Below are 16,780 nucleotides of genomic sequence, written 5' to 3'. Positions count from 1 at the left end.
TTGTGTCGTATTCGTCTTTTCATCTATCAAAATATTCATAAAAAAGTATAGCATCGCGTTAAACATTTTAAACACGCACTAAAATTAATCTCAGAAACGAAGAACAGATATTTCTAGTTCGTGACGTGATTATTGTTCCCGTAGATCGGATTCAAATATTCAATATCCATTTATAAAAGGTTCGCGACTTAAACGGGCGAATAGAGTAAAACTCGATGAAAATTTTCGAAACATTTACCAGAAGGATATCAATAATCTCATAAATTCGAAATATTTCGAACTATTAAGAATTTTTAAATAAAAATTCACCAATTATGAACGGTTGAAAATTCGCACAAGAGTACACTGTCTGATAAAAAAAAGTTTTTCATTCGACGATTTAAGATACGACGATTTAAGTTAGTAAACTTTCGATACTTTTCCGGGGAATAACCGGAATAAGGGCGTAGATTTCAATTGAAATTTAATAAACTCCGACTCAGACTCGCAGTGTTCTGTAAGAATTCCATGAAAAATATAAAATACGGATGGGAAAAGCGCTTTGGGTTTTTCCGACGTTCACGGCGAAACGCTGCTAGACAAGCATCAGCTTCGAAAGTTTCGCGCGAACGCCGGCAGCGATCGTAAATATCGTTTATTAAACGACGGCAACGAGTTAAAATTTCAGCACGCTTTACAACGGTTGCGCAACGCTGGCCGGAACGCGTGAAAATTATGTAACGGCTCGGATCAATTTTCCGGCTTTTGCCTGCCACGCCGGGTGTTCGTCAGACGCTTTATCGTTCCCGCTTTTCCATAGAAATTCGACACTTTTCACAACCCGAACGATTTCCTGTCGTTCAAAAGTGAAAATATCCGCGGGAGTCTTGAGCGTTTCTCAAATTTCTAGGTTGGTCATTCTTTTTCCTCGGAATTTCTTAATTTTGTTATTCGGTGTTTTTATTGCATAAGAATCATGCTACTGTGTACGTAACTTAAATACGTATTTATTGTAAGGAAAATTTTTGATCCAAATCCTTGACTACAACATTTTTAAATTCAATTTTTTTTTAAAGCCAAATCTTTTCTAACTTCAAATTCTTATAAGTGTGATCTTTTATAACTTTGAATTTTTCCAAGTCCAATTTTTCTAACTTCAAATTCTTACGAATCTAATCTTTCATAACTTCAAATTTTCAATAGAGTATGCAAAGAGACGAGGTGTAGTTTCGAAATCTAACGTAAAAATGTTTACATTACTCTCGGTTGAAAGTGTTCAAAATGATCTAAATTATTTCAAATAGGCTTCAATTTTTCTTTAGCGCCACTTTGAGAAACAAAGGAGATTAAACAAGTAAAAAATAAGAAATCGAAAGCGATAAATCATTCAAAATGGTTAACTAATAATGTTAAACAGATCTTGCGGTTCTAAAAATATTTAAAATAACTCTCACTTGAAAGTATTCAAAATTATCTGGAATTTTCCAAAGATGTTTTAGTTTTTCTTTAGTGTCACTTCAAAATAAAAAAATTAGAAAAGTAAAAAATAACGAATCTAAAGAAATTGACAAAACAATCAACAAAACATTTTAACGAACTATTTTGAATCTGTGTGAAAAACGTAAAAAAATTGTATTTCTCTCGTCGGATGAATGAATAATCTCTATAGACAAGCTCTGCTAGACAAGCTTTAGTTTTCCTTTAGTGTCACTTCAAGCTAAAAAAATTAGAAAATTAAAAAATAATGAATCTAAAGAAACAGATCATTTAAAACAACTAACTAAAAGTTTTAATGAACTATTTTGAATCTGTGTGAAAAACGTAAAAAAAATTGTTTCTCTCTCGCCGGATGAATGAATAATCTCTATAGACAAGCTCTGCTAGACAAGTTTCAGTTTTCCTTTAGTGTTACTTCAAAATAAAAAAAATTAGAGAAGTAGAAATAATAAATCTAAAGCAATGGATCATTTAAAACAACTAACTAAAAGTTTTAATGAACTATTTTGAATCTCTGTGAAAAAAATTGTTTCTCACTCGCCGGATGAATGAATAATCTCTATAGACAAGCTCTGCTAGACAAGTTTCAGTTTTCCTTTAGTGTTACTTCAAAATAAAAAAAATTAGAGAAGTAGAAATAATAAATCTAAAGCAATGGATCATTTAAAACAACTAACTAAAAGTTTTAATGAACTATTTTGAATCTGTGTGAAAAACGTAAAAAAATTGTTTCTCTCTCGCCGGATGAATGAATAATCTCTATAGACAAGCTCTGCTAGACAACCGCCATGAGTCAGACCAATCCCACGAACACTCGACGATCCAGTCGTTACCCACGCAGAATTAAGTTCGACATCCGAGCAAGCACACTTACAAGTTCACCCTTACACGAGAAGAGGTGTTAAAACATCGCGAATAAGAGGGTCGACGAATCGTTAACAGTTCGACGTGCCCACCATGTTACGTCACTTCCTTTGCTGGCAGTTTTAAGCACTCAGAAGACCGTCTCAGACAGGGATTAGGCGTTCGCAGGGTTTCTATAAATAATGCAACATTTAACCTCGGTTGAGGGATCGGTTTTGTTCTCCAGCCTCCGGAACGACGTTTTGAAGTCGCCATGCAAATGATTGAAGAGGCGTTCATAGCTTTAGATCATCAAGAAGTCAGCCTTTCGCGGATACAGTTTGCCCGAAGTTACAAGTGTCACGTACTTGTCGTATTTCCTCTGAAAGATGAATATGGAAGGATAATGTACGGATAGTTCAGGAATTCGAGTATCAAGAATTCCTTTAGTTATCTCTTACTGTAATAATAGTACTGTAATAGTGCAAGTGGGTTGTAATTAAAAACTGAAAAATTGTAGGTGTAGTTCGTAAAATACAATTTTTCTTGGATATTCTAAGGGTACAATTAAATAGTACTTATAACTTTCGTAAAACAATTGAGGCGTCTGATTTAGTAGAAATTTGTTAACAATATCTGCTGGATAACTAATCCTATTATTGAAATTCAAGGTTATATTTTTCATCGCTTTTACGTATTCTCCTCGACAAGAGAATAAAGAATTCCAAAGGAATCATACGTAGCGAACGAATCGTATTCTCGCAAAAGATTGTTCAAGTTTTGACCAATCAGATTACGCGGAGTATTTCCTGGGACCAAAGTCGAAAGATACGAATGGAAACTTATAAATTTAAAGTCAAAATATCTCTCGAAGTAACAGTTTTCGGTAAAATATTCAAATTGTTTTTTGCAGAAAATCAGAAGCTATATTGAGCACTACAATACAAAATGTGCATTTCGATAAAATGAAACGATGCAACTGCACTTTGTAACTGCGTGCATCTAGATGAATCTTTAACGGTGGTATAGAAATTTGGAACATCTAAAAGTTCTGAAACCATTTGATATTCTCTTATAAATGTCTACCATATCTGAAATTGTTTCGATGATATAGTCAAATCATTTGATTGATAGATATTTCCACAATTTTTTACAAGAAAATGATTTATTTTCTCGTTAAGTAAAATATGTCAAAAGGAATCAGTTTTCATCTCGATTCTTCAAGGTCGAAATAAATTCTACGATAGATTCTTTTTCAATCCTTTCGTTACTAACGGCGACTATAGTCATCTATCATAATTCACTCGCAATATTCTACCAGTGATTACAGTCAAAACACAAAATCAATTTTATTACAAAAGATCTATCTATTACAAAAGAATTTATAAAATTCGATTATTCGAAGATTCAATTTCAATAAGAAATCAACAATTAACGCGACAGAAAAAGTTATTTATTCCAAATTAATTTACAATCTATTCCCAACCATTATTAACAACTATCGATCACAACCTGGTCGATGTTCCATTGCAAAATTATGAATTTAATAAAGCGTCTTTTCTAACACGATTTCGTGTTTCGACTAAATATTTAAAGAAACAACTTAAATATTTCACTTTGGATAAAATAGCACCGATTCAGTTTTAATTTAATCACGGTCTGATATGTTTTTTTGGATCTTTTCAAAGTCCCCTCGCGTGCACAGTCGCTGGTAAATTTTGTTAGACAACTAATTATCCGAATAACCATCGTAAAGCAAGTTTATTCAAACAACGTTCTGGTTCACGAAGAATGGATCTTCTATAATCCTTCAAGGGATAAACCCCCGTGTCGCTGCGACGTCTACCAGCATCTCTGTCAACTCCCCCTCGACATTCTCTGTAGAAGGGGCTGCACGGAATCGGTCGGTGCATCAATATTAATGGAGTCACGTGGCGTTCAGGAATAATGCAACTGGCTGGAAGTTGTCGACCCGTGCATGCACGATATCGCGACCATAATGCGTTACTGTGATCAGTTACGACACGTAATTTCAATTGCGTTTAGCGCATTACCGCGCCATTACGGAGTTGAGTAACAGTTGGGGGTCGCTGCCTCCCCCCTTCAAGAGATCAGATTTGAACGATACAAAAATATTCAAGACGATGAGAATGTGACGACACTCGTGAATATTGTCAGCCTCGATTTTGTTCGAAAAATGTTCAGGAAGAGGTAAGACCTGGAACGTGGTAGGTGACAGTCGTGAACTTAAGAGGAAGTAATATTGGGTTATTCGGATCCTTCCATTTATTCAACAATTGTTCAATTGTTTCTGCAAACCCTTCTGTAATTCCTCAATTATTTCTTCTATAGTTCTCCAGCAATTCTTTCAACCATTCTTTCGATTGTACCTTCAATTGGACTTCCAGTCACTCTTACAATTATTTTGACAGTTGTTGGGTTGTTCGGAAAGTCATTTCATTTTTTTTTGGTGAAAATGAAACATGATTTCTGTAGAGTGTATAAACATTTTGTTAAATTATATATTTTCCATTTTGGAAAACGTAATTACTTTCTGAATAACCTAATATTTATACGATCACAATCTTTTAGCAATTCGAAGTGTAATTATGGAACTCTCGTAATATGTGAAATCTGAGAGAGGTTTGACTAAAGAGAAAATGGTTCTCTGTATGCATAGAAAATATTTATGGAGAGGAATGAGTTGGTGGTAGGGTAGGTAGTTGCAGTGCCTTTTAAAGAAAATATTTTCTATACCGTGATTTTTTGTTCATTTTAAATGTTTCAATGAAATTTGTTCCATTAGGAAATTTCCTTGCTTTGACAAATTTGAAAGTTCCATTTGAAATGAAAACGAAGCTTGCGTATATATTATATAATACTTCCTTAACTAGTGTTAAATCCTCAAGAAATCTCAGTAGGTAGTGTTGATATAATGATAATAATAATTATAAAGGTAAGACTAATGAAAAATTTCTACGGTACAAAATTAAGCCATATTTGGGAGATTAGTTATTAAACCAAGCGTTAAAAGGCTGATTCTAATGAAAAATTTCTACGGCACAAAACTGTACCGTCTTTTGGAGGTTAGTTATTAAACCAAGCGTTATATACAAAAGCGTTTTAAAAGAGAATTTCAATGGTTAATTTAAAAATATAACCAATACGAATGCAGTTGCTTTAAAATTTTCCAAGGACTGTTTACTTAACTTTACATAACCTCGTTACATAACCTCTAAAACATCTTCCCATTGATAAAAGTATTTCTCCAAGTATGTAAACTAAATACAAATTCACTTCAGCTTTAAAGTATAAAGTAAAACTTTGATAACTTTACATAACCTCGTTACATAACCTCTAAAATATCTTCCCATTGATAAAAGTACTTCTCCAAGTATGCAAAATAAGTACAAATTCACTTCAGCTTCAAAGTATAAAGTAAAAGTTTGCTACGATGCATAATCTTGAACGTCTCTTCATTTCCTGGCCAAATCGTCCCCATTTCCGAAATCTCAAGTACCGAGAAGGAGGCTCGACAAAGCCCCTCCATGCAATAAACCGAATCGAAGACGAAGCTCGATCGTTGGAATTTCGATTGGCCCCATCGACGCTTCCTCCTCGAATTAGCCTGTCCGAAGGAACGAGAGAATTCAAATTTAATCACGCCTAAAGCCTTCGCAGTGCCACGACGCACGGGAAGTGGCATTATTAGCTTTCAAATCGAACCAATCGGGCCGCTTCCTTATTAAGCCCTGCGGCATCCCTTGCTCGCTTTTCCATCATAGAGACCCATGAAATCCTTGCTCCCTCCACTTGTTTCCCGTTCATCATTTCCTCGTACTTTTCTCCCTTTTTTAATCTCGCTGGCATCTCCGATTTGAAAATTTTATTCCTCTCGATTTTGCGTAATAATTTCCATGGAAATAAACGTCGACTCTCCATCATCGTCAACGACTTTCATCGACGATTTTTCAGTGTTTATCAAGTCAGTGACCTAACCCGAAAGTGTATATTTATCCCTAAAAGTCGAATAAAAAAATTGTAGTTACTTTTTTGCTCGTAAAAATAAATAACTTTCTATAGACTGTTTTTACACAAGTGACAATTTGATCAGTTTTTAGATTACTGAAAAGTACAAAATATATCATACTTTTTATATTTTAAATAATAAAAATTTGAGAAGTGTAAGTTTCTTTTCGAGATTGATACAGAAGTACAAATTCGAGGTTATGTAAGTACTGTGCAGAGATCACTTGTTGGCTAGGCATCTACAAACTGAACGATGCAGAGGTAAGGTGAGTAGTCTGTTTAATCCGTCTAATCCTCACCAAGAAATTCCACTTTTAGGTTTTAGCAGTTCTACTGCATATCCACGAGGGACACTCGAAACCGTGGATTTGGAAATTTTACGTACCGCATTAGCATAGTATTATCCTATTTACATATTTATATTCCATAAAATAAAACGACTACAAATGTCTATTTCTTTTATATTTAAAAGATGCAAATTAATTCTCATTTTATAGGACGTTTTCAAGACTGCTTTCAATTTAATATTTAATTTTTGTTTTCGTATGTTTAAGTAGTATTACAGTTATTAGTTTTCATTTTAATATTATAACTAAGTTTAGTTACAGAAGAATATCGCGAGAATATAATTTATGAGAAACTGCAACGGTCACATTGAATTTGAACATAGAAAATACAAATTCTGAAGACAACGAAGATGATAACAATTTTTCTGAAAATTTTTGAAGTAAGAGAAAATCAAAATTATACATAACTGTAATACTGTTATTATGTACATATTATTTAGCTTACATATTTACGCCAATAGGACGAGATCGTTCAATATTGCTCTATCTTACTTTGTCTCGATATATTGTTCGTCACGCAATAGACGTGTAGATATGACTGATTCTGCCAATAACGATAATGCGTGTGAGTAATTAATCAAATTGCCTAATCAACAAGACATTCCTGAACAGTATATACTGTCTGTCTGCGAGAAAAAGGCTAACGACTGTTTACTCCCCTCCACTCTAGTTTACTAGCTTCCCTACTACCACACGTATTGTCGCTATTGGTCGCTGTCGATCTGCGTCATCATCCTCGACCAATAGCAGCAATGTGTATGATGGTAGGGGAGTTAGTAGACTGTACAGTGAGATAGGGATAGTAGTATGAATGACCAAATTGATTGAAGTGGCAATAAAGTAAAACGATGAAGAATAAGATAATTAATTTAAAAATATGAATATTTTCAGTTAATATTAAGTGACATACCCATTGGTGGTAGAGTCGAAGACGTCGTTGTAGTCTTCATCGGTGCTGTAATCCTGAACGTCCGGATCCAGATCTTCGATATCGCTATTTCCATCTAAAACAAATTTTCTTCGATGAGTACGAAAAGACATCATAGAATAACTATAAGCAAGAATATTAAATTAACGAACAGGGGGTATAATGAAAAGTAAACTGTGTCCAATAATGAGATAATCTCATGAAGCAGGAATAAACGAAAATACGTAAAGTAAACTGGGAGGTTATGAAGAGAGATTAATGTAATTCGGTAAAAAGGTACTTGAAATACTTCTTGCTCGTAAAAACATTTTGAAATGAAAATTTCTCTTTGGAAACGTACCGTACCTAACAATATAAATATTTAAAAAATATTATAGAGATTCTGTACAGTTCAAACGTGACTATGTGCCTTTAAAACATACATTGATTTCACATTTATTTGTATAAGCAATTTCAATTTACAACTGGTCTAATTAACGTAATTCGATAAAAAAGTACTTGAAATACTTCTTACTGATAGAAACATTTTGAAAAGAAAATTTCTCTTTGGAAACGTACTATACCTAACAATATGAATATTTCAAAAATATTGCAGGGATTCTGCACAGTTCAAACGTGACTAGGTGCCTTTAAAAGATACATTGCTTTCACATTTTTAGTATAAGCAATTTCAATTTACAACTGGTCTAAGTGTATGATACCATTAGATAAGTGTAAGGTCATCTAGATTCTAACTCTCTAGATACCAAGAATTTGCGACAAAAATTTCAACGTACAGGGTGTAAAAAAAGATTTTGTTATGACTGTCATGGGCGTATTCTACGCCTTCGTATCGGTGGAGATTTGTTAAAGAAGCTTTCCGTGAAAGTGATCTTGACAATCTTTTACAAACTCTATTCATAGAGAGGAACAAACTTGCAAAAAGAACCATGGTCGAAACTCAACCGTTCTCGTAGAAAGTAGTAAAATTTATCATATTTTTTTATTTCCAGTGTTTATCACATCACATAATGTTTTAAACATTAATAATTAATCTTACTTTCATGTTATCCTTTGTTTCTTAGTCGAATCCAAAGAACAGATCCATCTTCGTTTATATTCCGTAGCAATCGTGCTTGTGCTTCAATTTCAACACAACCACCATTATTTTCCAAACACATTTGTAGCCTGGCTTTTGTCTTGTTGCGGATCCTTTGTTAACGACCTGACGTATTTCGTAATTGATGGAAGGCTTCATTTATACCGCGTTTCAATTCCGGTATAGTCCTTATTTGAGTACCCGATTTATATACTAATGCTTTTACCACACTCGGAAGGAAAAAATCAAGCGGATTTAAATCCGGAGATCGTGGAGGTCACAACTTCGGTACAGGTCTTTGACCTATCCAACGTGATCTGAACGTGGAATTTAAAAATCATCACACTGGAACACTAAAATGTAGGGGTGCATCATTGCCCTATGCTGTGTAAACACATCATAGAATAGGAACGTGTCTTATATCAATTACGAAAAGAGTCAGATCTTCGTCAAAGAATTCGCAACAACACAAAAACCAGGCTACAAGTGTGTTTGCAAAATAATGGTGGCTATATTGAAATTGGAGCACAAGCACGATTGCTACGGAGTATAAACAAAAATGCATCTGTTCTTTGAATTCGAGTAAGAAGCAGAAGATAACACGAAAGTAAGATTAATTATTAATGTTTACATCTTGTTATTGCATTTCATTTCTCACTTATTTGATTATATTTTTAGCAATGTGAAATGATAAACATAAAAAATAAGACAAATTTTTCTATTTTCTAAGAGAACGGTTGAGTTTCCACCCATCGTTCCTGTTGCAAGTTTGTTCTCTTTTATGAGTAGAATACTCTGCAATCGTAAAAAATTGTCCAGGTCACTTTTGTGGAAAGCTTCTTTAACAAATCTCCACCGATCCGAGTGTGTAGAATACTCTTATGATAGTCGTGACGAAACCTTTTTTTATACTCTGTATATCCGGACGAAGTACCTCCAAATGTTTTTCTTTTAATGAAATCACCTTCCTTTGTTAGACACCAAGAATTTGTGACACGAGAAGTTTAATACATGATACAATTGCTCCAAGTTCCTCGAAACACGTTTCTTGTTAAAAACTCCCTGTGTGGTCTCTGAACATTGGGAATATGCAACAACAATCTCAGTGTTGCTAAATATTTTTCCCGACCGAACTATCCTCTTCTTACCTCCTCGGGCAACGATTTATCGTAGAAGCACGTAATGCGCGCCCATCCTTCATGCACGTCTCAAATTATCCTACTACCCAACAATGCAACGACTAACTACCTCGAGCAACGTTGACGTTCGATGTTTCGTACACCTGCGCAAATACCGCATCAGCAGCAGCAGTCCTTGCCAAGATCTTGCAGGAGGCCATCAAGCTCTTCTGTGTTTCACGCAACACGGAACTCCGCGATTTAACCTAGGTGAAACACGGCAGGCTCCTTCCGTCCAGCGTCACATCACTCTTGAGCACTCAAGTGGCAACCAGGTAACTCTATTAGCTTCTTGATGTCCCGCGCGATAATAAGCGTTTCCAGCGACGTTTACGTTTCGACGTGAAGTTTACACGCGAGGATGAGAATTGTAATCAGGTTATTAGCTGCGAACGAGTTGCAATGTTTATTCCAATTTTGTAACTTTCTTTTACGATACGTGACTCTGCAGAGGGTTACTCACGCGACATTATTTCTTGGCTAATCATCTAGTTCGCACTATTGACTACAACACGAGTTGGACCGTATCGCTATTGTTAATACCGTAATTATCAGGTGTAACACACCGGTTCGTATTACGTCGTGATTTCTGATCTGGATCACACTACAACCTATAGCATAAGGGCACCCATATTATGGACCATGATACGGATCATACTCTGATCTCTGACACGGTGATATCCATCACCCGGTGATGTCTAATATCACGATCTGGATCACATCGTAAGCTATGTAGCACAAGGACTTGGACCATGTTGCAGACCATGGTTAATCTTGTCTATACTACAATTTGTTGCAATGATTTGGATTCTGTTGTAGATCACGACACAATGATTCTTCTCATCGATTCCTTGTTGATTTGTACAGACCTAACTATACATTAGAGTTATCTTATCACGACACAATGATTTCTCTCATCGATTCCTTGTTCATGTGTACAGCCTTAATAAATTACATTAGAGTTATCTCATCACGACACCATGATTTTTCTCATCGATTCCTTGTTGGTTTGTACAGACCTAACTATACATTAACTTATCTCATTTCTAGGTTCCGTAATGCAATTCTTGCAATTTATTGTTTATAATTTACCAAGCTACACGGCAAACTCTAATTGAGTTTGACATCGTGCTCCCCGTTAATCCACTAATGTGTAATTCGCTGTGGAGGGTTTAATATAGATTGCAACTGGAGAATGTCGAGACCAGGCTGCTCAATGTTGTAGCTAGGCGCCAGGCCAAGCTATTAAATAATCGAGCGAATTATATCCCTTCCTCTGCGTATACCTCTTGGCTCCTGCTTTCCTGCAACGTCAGCAGATCAGGTGCCAAGTGCAAATTTAAACTTGCAGTTCCCTGGCTCTTCTGACGTAGCACTCTCCGTGAAGAATATGAATTTTATGAATCACAGATAGGCGAATATGTTAGCTAACTTTGTGTAGGGCGAGGCAGAAATTGACAGGGGATATCATCCAAGTGACAATCTCCAATTTTTATGAAACTTGGCACACAGGTGCAAGGTATCAAAAAGTACAAGACAGATTTTTTCAAATGAAGACTAGCTTCAATGTTACGGATGGAATACCTGTTTGGTTAAACATCTCAGAAACTAATGGAGATGGAAAACAGTATTGAGTTTTTGACGAGGAATCATGAGGTTTGCACGAAACTATCAATAAGTCATAGGTGGCGCCACAGTAGCTAATTGCATAACCTAATTTATAAATATCCGATTGGCGACAGGTTTTTAATTTATATAGGAAAAGTACTAGATAGATTAAAAAAATGAAAACTAACCTCAATGTTGCCGATGATATACCTATTTGGTTAAATATTTGAGAAATTAACGAAGATAGAGAACAATGTTAAATTTGAAAATGGTTAATTTTTTTACGAGAAATCACGGGGTTTAATTAAAACTGTTCACGAGTAATAGGTGGCGCCACGGTAGCTAATTGCATAACCTAATTTATAAATATCCGATTGGCGACAGGTTTTTAATTTATATAGGAAAAGTACTAGATAGATTAAAAAAATGAAAACTAATCTCAATGTTGCCGATGATATACCTATTTGGTTAAATATTTGAGAAATTAACGAAGATAGAGAACAATGTTAAATTTGAAAATGGTTAATTTTTTTACGAGAAATCACGAGGTTTAATTAAAACTGTTCACGAGTAGGTGGCGCCACGGTAGTCAATCTTAACATTTCGATAAATATATTTTTACCAAAATTCTGTTTCACGAGTCGAAGAGGGTTTCCATTTATTGTTTCGGTTCAAGGAAACATCCTGTAGTGTATTCGAGGAGATTGGAAGGGCTGGAGATTTTCGAATTTGGAAAATTGGAAATCTTGATCAAAAACAACGACTAGTGAACTAAAAAAATTCCAATCCTGGCAGCTAGCTATGGATCGATGCGGAAACGAAGCTTCGCAGCTGAACAGAGTACCTAAGTATCGATCGTTGTTCGTTTAAATGTTTGCGACAAAAGTGGGGCAAAAAAAAAAAAAAAAAAAAAATACCGAGCGTTATCCTCTCGATCTCCCAACGGTGTGTCTACGAATGCGACCCATTCAGGACAAGTGTCGCTGCTTATATAAAACAGACACCCTATATGATGGGTCGGGGGTAGAAAAAAAAAAACGCGCGAGATTCCCTGGAGTATGCGTTGGCAAACGATGCGCGCGCGTAACACGTATCGGGAGAGGGCCAATAAAATCGAACGGTATTGTACTCTCGCGTTTCTTTTTGTTTGTGTTTATTTGTTTTTTGTTTCTTTTTTTTTTTATGTTGCGTTTGTTACTCCGCGAAAGTCGCGGGAATGGTTTTTGGAGAGTTAAACGACCGCGGAGGATAAAGGGGGTGGGTCGAGTTGTACTGAAATGAGAATTTAATTTTGCGGTGGTTGTTTCTTTTGTACTTTCTCTTTGGTAATTAAACAAAGAATAGCGGACGGTTCGGTAAAATTTTTGAGTGTTACAAGAACGTAAAGTGGAAAATTGTTAACGGTGAAAATAATGATAATGTTTGGTGATGTTAGTACTGTTATAGAATTGAAAGTAATTTTGTCAGTACGTTATTAAAAGGTGTTGAAGTACGAAATTTGCAGGTATTATGATGTTATTAGTTTTAAAACAGGTAAAGATGTCGATTATATTAAAACTTTAATTTTGCAAGAGTATTAACTGCGTTGAAATATTGAAGCTCAGTTAAGTCTTTATTGTTGTTAATAGTGACGTATTTGTTAAATGTATTCAATTTTATATAAAGTCTATCCTCTAAAGTGTAAAGGATAAGTTTAACGATACAGAGGTATTAGAAACGATGCCAGTTGTAAAAACTGTTTGAATTTGTATTATACAAGTTTTAATAATGGAAACAGTGTTAAAATTATTATTATACGTTAATCGAGCACAAGCAGTAATAATGTGAATACTGTTCAAAATTTGTTCTCTGTTGGCGTAGAAATATTTTTTCATTATCGGTTTATGTCGCTTTTTACAATTTAAACACGTTAATAGTACAGTAAATGAAATCTTGCACAGCAAAGGATTCATTGGTTATTCATTCAGTTGATAAGAAACATTTATATCGGAACGTTATTTATTTATTCGATACTCGAAGTTGGTTACAATTTTTATCTTTTCCTGTTCCCTTTACCCGTTGAATTTTGTTCATTCTCGTGTTACGTGGACGGCAATTAAATTGTCGAAAAATGCCAGGGATTCGATGGCTGGGTCTGGTAACGTCGATAGCGAGCCTCCATCTACATATATACGGTGTGACTCGGGTGTGTAATTTGTTTTGTTTTATTTTTCACGAGGAAATCTTTCTCGAATCTCTCATATCACATTTTGCAATAATTTATTGATTAATAAATTCTAATGGATGAATATCATATTAAAGTTTAACAACATACGTAATTTCTTACGAAAATACACTTACTTCTAAATCAAAAGAATTGTGGTTATAGCTTGGAATATAAATAAGTATCTATAAGGTTTATAAGCAGGTGCGTGAAAAATATCGGATTCTGAATACTAAATATCACAGTACCGACTGCCAAGTACCGAAGGTGAATCAGCCAATACCGAGTATTAAGTATCAAGTACCCAGAATCGAGTACCAAATGTTAATCTAGTATATACAATACTAGAAGTACCAAGTACATACTATGAATTACCAAACATTGAGTACTCAATTCCGAGTCTGGACTACTGAATATCGAATCGAGTACCAAATGTTAATCTAGTATATACAATACTAGAAGTACCAAGTACAGAATACGGATTACCAAACATTGAGTACTCAATTCCGAGTCTGGACTACTGAATATTGAATCGAGTACCAAATGTTAATCTAGTATATACAATACTAGAAGTACCAAGTACAGAATACGGATTACCAAACATTAAGTACTCAATTCCGAGTCTGGACTACTGAATATCGAATCGAGTATCAAATGTTAATCTAGTATATACAATACTAGAAGTACCAAGTACAGAATACGGATTACCAAACATTGAGTACTCAATTCCAAGTCTGGACTACTGAATATCGAATCAAGTATCAAATGTTAATCTAGTATATATAACATTAGAAGTACCAAGTACAGAGTATGAATTACCAAACATTGAATACTTAATTCCGAATTCGAACTACTGAATATCGAATACTGAATACTGACTCTTAAGTACTGAATACTGAATACTACATTCCAAATACCGTTTACCAGGTATCGAATGCCGAGTACTGGCAATGGAGAAGATATTTTCTTTGAGAAATACTATCGAACTGGCGGTAAGAATTGGTGTATTAATAAACTAACATTGTAGATAATTGATTTTTATAAATCCTACGAACCAATCACAGATTGTACCTATAATTCTGTGACACTTCGAGTAAAATTTTGATAGCGCGTACGCTAGGTTGCCAGTACCAATGCAACACCGATTCGTTTCAAGTCCGTAAAAATGCATTTCCGTCGGGTTTTCATATCGCGCGACTGATTTGAGATTATTTAAAACGTTCAACGACTCGGTTTTCCGCCGCGTTGCGGCCTGTTATTTTCGCGTTAATACTTTCCGGCTTGCTGCGACGCCTGATCACGTTCCCCGGGGCCGGATTTATTTTCGAGTCGCTTGTTTTCCGATGCTCATCGATCGTGAAATCCACACTGATTCAGGATCAACTGAATTTCCGGCAGCTCGGCGTTTTCCCATTCGTCGGATATTTAGTCACAATTTCGTGGAACGGTTTCTATAATCGTCTTGATAATCACTGATTCAATGAATCTGGGAAACCGAATCCAAAGACAGTGCTTGAATTAAAAAAAAAAACAGATTTTTTATTTAGAAAATTAATTAGCCGCATGTGCTTGTTATTGAAAATTTGTTCCGGTATTGATAGTGTGTTTTGTTTTCAGGAAATAACGAATTAATAGAATGTAGCCCTCGGTCAGTGGTATGGCAAGTTATCGATACTCTTTAATTTGAGAGATTATAATATCATTGAAAATAATGTTAAATAATTATGTGTATATAGCAGTCGGTAACAGAAGTTTCGAGAAACGAGTACTTGAGGTTGGTATACATCCATGAAAGTGAATGAAGCTATTTTATGTGCATTGTGAAATACAAAATAGGTTAAGAAGTATGGCAATTCTCGTTTTCAAGTACTAATTTTTATATCGTATTGAAGTGACAGAATAATCCCATTCATTGTTCGTGTTTACGTAGTAACGAATAGCCTGTAATAACGGTTTGAGATCAAAATCGCTACCTACCCCGCTTTCAAGTAAATTGGCGGGGCGTGATATTGTACTCGAATGCGGGGAATTAGTATATCGAAGTGTGCATGAATTTTAATACGAAAAATATTGTAGAGAAACGAAATGATATTGTACTCGAATGCGAGGAATTAGTATCTCGAAGTGTGCATGAATTTTAATACGAAAAATATTGAAAAGTATTGCAGAGAAACGAAATGATATTGTACTTGAATGCGAGGAATTAGTATATCGAAGTGTGCATCAATTCTAAAACGAAAAGTATTGAAAAATATTGTAGAGAAACGAAATGATATTGTACTTGAATGCGAGCAACTACTTTATCGAAGTGCCCTTGAACTTTGAAACAAAATAGATAAAGGTCTTACTAATAGATAAGTTCTCTCGTTAGTCGTTATCACCCATTCCCTGGAGGATATTCTATTTACAACGGTTCCCGTTTTTGAGCGATAAAATATGACGCGAGTATGATTGTTATTCGGAGTACACGCACTCGAGAGGAAACGCTACCTCTGCGTCATCAGTTTACGGTGATCGAACTACATATTTGCACTGTTGCTAGATAACGGAACTCAAACAGTGCGGACCGGTGGCCAGAGAGTCGATGAAGCCTGGGGAAACTGTCCAGCACAGACCGATGAAAATACCCCCTGGAGAAAGCCTAAACTTTCGCTAGGTCCACTGTTGCGGCTTCCTTGGCCGTGTTATCCGGGCCTTCCCTGCCCTGGAGAGCGTTCCTCTTCAGCACCTAATTGCCAAGTACCGAGCGGGAAAGTTGCTGATGCCAACTGCAACCGACCTGGAGAATGAAAAATCCAGCAACCTCGAGGTAATACGGGTCTACGACTGCGGCGTGGACGGTCGATGTTGATTCCTGGGTTTGGAGTGGGAGTGGAGCCAGGGAGTGAGGTGTTTCCTCGAGATTCAGATACAGGGGTGTCCCTTTGTGTTCGAGGATATTTGGAGAGTCTTTTCTGACCCAGAGAAACTTTGCTCTGTTATATCGTTGATGTAACTTTTTTTTAGAAATTAAGAAAGGTACGATAAAATAATCGAATGGTAGATAAAATTCGAATGAGAAATCAAAAACTTACACGACGCAAAAATTAT

The 16,780-nt window shown here is 35.5% G+C and overlaps 1 protein-coding gene across 1 annotated transcript in view; it reads right to left on the bottom strand.

Moving 5' to 3' along the window:
- The window catches only part of Ror (tyrosine-protein kinase transmembrane receptor Ror), a 176,976-nt gene that overhangs the window by 88,403 nt on the left and 71,793 nt on the right, over positions 1-16,780 (bottom strand). Inside the window, exon 2 of the mRNA XM_076307421.1 lies at positions 7,606-7,699. The gene's annotated coding sequence lies outside the window, so the exon portion shown is untranslated. The remainder of the gene's footprint in view (positions 1-7,605; positions 7,700-16,780) is intronic.

Source organism: Ptiloglossa arizonensis, chromosome 3, assembly GCF_051014685.1.
Source record: "Ptiloglossa arizonensis isolate GNS036 chromosome 3, iyPtiAriz1_principal, whole genome shotgun sequence".
NCBI lineage: Eukaryota > Metazoa > Arthropoda > Insecta > Hymenoptera > Colletidae > Ptiloglossa > Ptiloglossa arizonensis.
Note: the sequence above shows the minus strand (reverse complement) of the source record. Positions and strands in the feature narration are given on the sequence as shown.